Here is a 5,420-nt window from a genome sequence, read left to right as displayed (position 1 = left end):
CGTTGCAGACTGGAAGGCAGTAGGGTGGGGTAGTTCCTGGGAACAGGGAGCAGCAGGACCCCCCCTGCTTATTCCTCCATGCACCAGTGAAGTTTCTGAACTCAAAGATGCTGAACATGACTGGGTTTTATATAAGACTTTAACACAAAGGTTAAGCACTTGACTGCTAACCAAAATGTTGGTGGTTTGACGCCACCCAGCGGCTCCATGGTAGAAAGACCTGGTGATCTTCTCCCATAAAGATTACAGCCTAGAAAACCCTATGGGACAGTGACATGGGGTCACTATGAGTCAGAATTGACATGATGTCACCTAACAACAACAACAAATGTTGATCAAGATACTTAAACCTCTCTGTGCCTGATTCCTCATATGTGAAAGGATGGCCACTTTATAGGGTTGTGCGAGGACTACAGAATTAAATAAAGCACTTAGGACAGTGCCTGGCATGTAGTGAGCATTGCTCAGTTATTAATGTGACAAGCACTGTACATATATTCTCTCATTTAATCCTCACAACAGCCCGCAGCAGTACTGTTGGAGAATAGAGGCCATTTGGTAGAACCGGTGTTTAAGAACATGGCTCCGTATAGTTTGGTATCCTGAATTTTGGCTAACAGTATGTCAAGGATATGTTGTTGGTTGCTCATGTATTCCATAATCCAGAATGGTGCTTGGCACAGAGTACCCATTGCTGTCAAGTTGGTTCCAACTCATAGCAACTCTACAGGACAGAGTAGGACTACCCCATAGGTTTTCGAGGCCGAAAATCTTTATGGAAGCAGACTGTTACATCTTTCTCCCGTGGAGCGGCTGGTGAGTTCTAACCGACAACCTTTTGATTAGCAGCTAAGTGCTTAACCACTGCACCACCAGGGCTTCTTTGGCACAGAGTAGGCACTCAGTGCTTATCTGTTGAATGAATAAATGAGACCATTTATTTAATCATTCCTCTATCTTGGACATTTAGATTATTTCATATTTTTGTTATCATAAATTACACTTAAATTACACTTAAGTGCTATGTGTATCTTTTAAGCAGAATATATTTCCACTCCGCACTTATTGATGTGGTTAGGTTCCAAGGACCAGGTTGTTATACCAAAATTGGCATTATGTGAAAATGAAGGACGACCACCTCATTACACAACTGCCAATTACATCATTACATAACTGCCAAACCACTGAGAATCATGGCCCAGCCAAGCTGACACATAATCTTAACCATCACAGCCAGCGTTACCTTACCTCATACCTCGGCACTCATTACTGCCAGATGTACATCATTAATGCCCAAAATAGCAGGATAGTAGATTTTTTATTATTGTTGTAAATGCAAAATGTCAGATAATGAGACAGTCAATAAGTGAGGAGTAGGTGTACACTATCCAGCTGCTCCAGTCCCCACCACTCCCTATTGCCCATAAAGTTGAGGTCATGGGCAGTTACTATTTTTCATCATACCTGTGCTGTGGTTTTTCTTAAAGTAGCGAAACATGATTCTGTACCTACCTGTGTCCCCCAGAAATATGTGTCAAGTTGGGTAGGCCATGATTCCCAGTATTGTGTGGTTGTCCTTCATTTTGTAATCTAATGTAAATATCCTATGAGTTGTAAATCTTAACCTCCATGATGTTAATGAGGCAGGATTACAAACTGTTATGATAATGAGGCAGGACACAATCTACAGCATTAGGTTGCATCTTGAGTCAGTGTCTTTTGAGATATAAAAGGGAAAAGTGAGCAGAAACACAAATATACCAATGATCATGAAGACCGCACAGGACTGGTCAACGTTTGTTCTGTTGTACATGGGGTGGCCATGAGTTGGAGCCGCCTCAACATGAACTAACAAGAACAACTTATTATCAAGAAGCCCCGGCTGCAGTCAGACTGGTTTCCTGTCATCTTTCACATGTGCCTTGAAGATTGCCTCTCTATGTATGCTGTTCCCTCCAAGGTCAGTTGAATGTCTCCTGCCCTGGGCATCTGTGTCTGACCGGGGACATACCCTGTCCCTTTTCTATCGGTTGTCAGGCTGAAATCACCAACTCACTCTCTGTCTTTGTGCTCTTGTCGTTTCCTGAGAAACAGCCCTATCTTGTATATCTTTATTTGTATCATAGCATATAGTACAGTACCTGGTACACAATAATAAATATTATTGGATAAATAACTTATATGCTGTGTAGTCTTCACAATCATGCCTGCCAATGCGTCTGTGTTGACTAATGGTCTTACATGTATCCTAGCTCCTAACTGTAAATAGCTAACATTTCTTTATTTAGAGTCCTGGGTAGTGCAAAGAGTTAATGCATTAGGTTGCTAACCCAAAGGTTGGAGCTTCAAGTCCACCCAGAGGCACCTCAGAAGAAAGGCCTGGTGATCTACTCCCCCCAAAATCAGCCATTGAAGACCCTGTGGAGCACAGTTCTATTCTGACACACATGGGTCACCATGACTTGGAGTTGACTTGATGGCAACTTGTTTAACATTTATTTATTTATTATTTGTTTATCGTGTATTGTGTGCTTTGTGTCAGGCACTTACCTAAGTCTTTGTTTATTTAATTAACAGATACTTAGAAAATGGCATGAATTGTAAGTGTACAGCTTGATGAAATCTCACAAAGGGAACACACCTGTGTAAACAGCACCCAGTTGGAGAAGTAGAACATCACCAGCACCCAGCGGGCACCAGTGGGTAACCTCTTCCTCTTTCTCCTCCCTTTCTCAACAAGAGTAACCTCTATCCTGACTTCTAACCCAATAGACTAGTTTTGCCTCTTTTGAACTTTATGGTAATGGAAGCATATGGTATACACTTTGTGTCTGGCTTCCTTTGTTCAACATTGTCTTTATGAGATTCTTCCATATTGTTTGTTCATTTTCATTGCTGTGTAATATTCCACTGTATGGATCTACTGCAAATTCCCCATTTCACTCTGGGTGAACATTTGGGTTTTGTTTTCAGTTTTGGTCTATTACAAGCAATGCTGTTGTGAACATTTTTATATATGCCTTTTGGTGTCCAATTACACTTTCTGTTAGGTATATACCTAGAAATGGAATTGAGGATGTCCTACCTTAAAAGGTTCCCGTGATAAGAATGTTCACAGCAGCTTTATTAATAAGAGTAAAAAACTGGAAATAGTCCAGGGGTCCATAAATAGGAGTATGGATAAACAAACTCTTGTATAGTCATACAATGGAATACTAGTTAGCAAGAGAAAGGAACAAGCTACTGATATACATGACAACAGGGATGAATCTTGAAAATACTGTGCTGAGTCTTCTGGGCAACATAGCACTATAGAAAGAAGCACCATGCCGTCCCTCCACAGCAAAGATCCGAAAAACTAAGCCAAACAGAGAAAATGGCAATCCTGAAACTCTAAGCATCAAATGAAGAGATAAAGAACTCAGCCAAGCACCGAATGGAATAAGATACTGACAGAGAACAGAGAGCAAGGAGAGATACATGCAGAAGTCCCCTATCAGCTAACACAGCATGGATCTGCCATCTTGGACACCTATCAGAGACCAGTGAACAGGGTACGAGAAAAGAGCTTCACGGAGCTTCCAGTGGGAGACAGAACAACTGGTAACCAGTGATATATGCTTTCCCACCCCTCACCCTTCTTCACCCCTACTCGGCCTCCTGTGCTTCCTGCAGCCACAGTCTCTTGGTTGGGAAGCATCGGCTTCACCCTGGTGTTGCTTGGATTCCACCCACCTGCACTGGCTGGCTCCCTAAGTGCCATTTGTTGGCTGCTGATGTTGCTTTTTTCTGCTCTTTAGATTTCTTCCTTACCTCTCACTTCCTGCTCCTCCTTTCTCTCAAATACCTGGCTCTGTGTGCCATCTTTGCTTCTTCCTGAAAGGCTGTGAAATGCTACTCGAATGTGAGACTGCTTCCTGGCCCTTGCTGCCACACTGGTGGAATCCCGGGGCTTTTTTTTTGTTTTTTTTTGAATTGTTTGTTCTCTTTTTCTTTTCTCGAATTGGTATCCTGTTCTAGCCGGGCAGTACTGCAAATGGCTTGGGACCTACCTCCTCAGTTTGTGCAGACATGCAGAGGGATCCCTGAGGACATTTCTTTTTTCTTGTTTTTTGGGGCGTTTTTCTTCTTCCTTTTAAAAATTAGTTTGCTTTGTTTTCTTTTCCCTCTTTCCCCTTTTTGTCTTTCTTCATTTCTCAGTTTCTCATCTCTCTATAATTTCCTTCTCTTCCTGTTCCCTGAATACCTGGTGCTGAGTGACGCTTCTATGCCTTCTAGCCAGGTTGTACTTCACGGCCTGGAAGCCACTTGCCCAGACCTCATAGCCGCACTGGTGGGATCCCTGGGAGCTTTTCTTTTTTCTTTCTAATTTTAATTCATTTTTTCATTTCTTTTCTTTTTGTTCTTCTTCCTGTCCTTTTTGTTTTTCTTCATTTCATAGTCTTTCATCTCTCCTCTCCAACAGCAAGCTCCCTTAGCATTCTTTTTTTGTTTGTATGTTTTTGGCTCCTGTTCCTTTCTCCTCTCTCCCATCCCCATCTTAGCTCCACACATCACAATCTCCCCCCTCCATCCTGCCAACCTGCACCATGTGCTGACCATCACACCACCAAACAGCCCAGGCACAGCCTACCAGAACCTGCCCTGCACTGATTACCGGCCTGCCCTAGTGGCCATAGTAAGTGCCACAAACAACCCATCCCAGCAACTCCTCTTCAGCTAGACCTGCACTACTGTATCATATCTGAGCAACTGACCCTGCCAATTGGAGAAGGAGGCAAAAAGCATCATGCCCGCAAATGAGCAAACAACAAAGAACACACAGCCCGCCTGCTCAGACATAACAAAATAAACAAAAAAGCAGGATGAAACAAATGAATCTACACCAATAAATGAGGAAAATAACTACTGAATGCCCTGAAGACAGCAGATGATATCAAAACATTTACAAAAACGGGACAGGATGGTTCCAGTAGGCTTCCAAAATAAAACACCAGATGACTTTCCAGTAGAAGAAAAGGCACTAGAACTACTTGATAGGGAATTCAAATCTCTAATATTCAGAGCTATCCAAGAGTTGAAGCAAAAAACAGACAAAAATGAGGAAAAAACAGACAAATTTTTGGAAAAGACAAATTCAAGGAAAATAAAGGCAAAAAAAAAAAAAAATGGAAGAATTCAGGAACATAATGCAGGAAAAAAATGCCAAAATAAATTCCCAACCAGAAATAGTACAAAAACAACAATTAGAAATCCAAAAGATAAACAATAAGATTTCAGAAATGGACAGTGTCATAGAAGGGCTGAGGAGCAGGTTTGAAATGGTGGAAGACAGGATCAGTGAAATTGAAGACAAACACTTGGATGCAACTCTGTTTAAGGAAAAGACAGAAAAAAGAACAAAGAAAAATGAAGAGACC

The sequence above is a fragment of the Trichechus manatus genome, unplaced genomic scaffold (assembly GCF_000243295.1).
Source record: "Trichechus manatus latirostris isolate Lorelei unplaced genomic scaffold, TriManLat1.0 scaffold00048, whole genome shotgun sequence".
Classification (NCBI taxonomy): Eukaryota; Metazoa; Chordata; class Mammalia; order Sirenia; family Trichechidae; genus Trichechus; species Trichechus manatus.
This window is presented reverse-complemented; position numbering follows the sequence as displayed.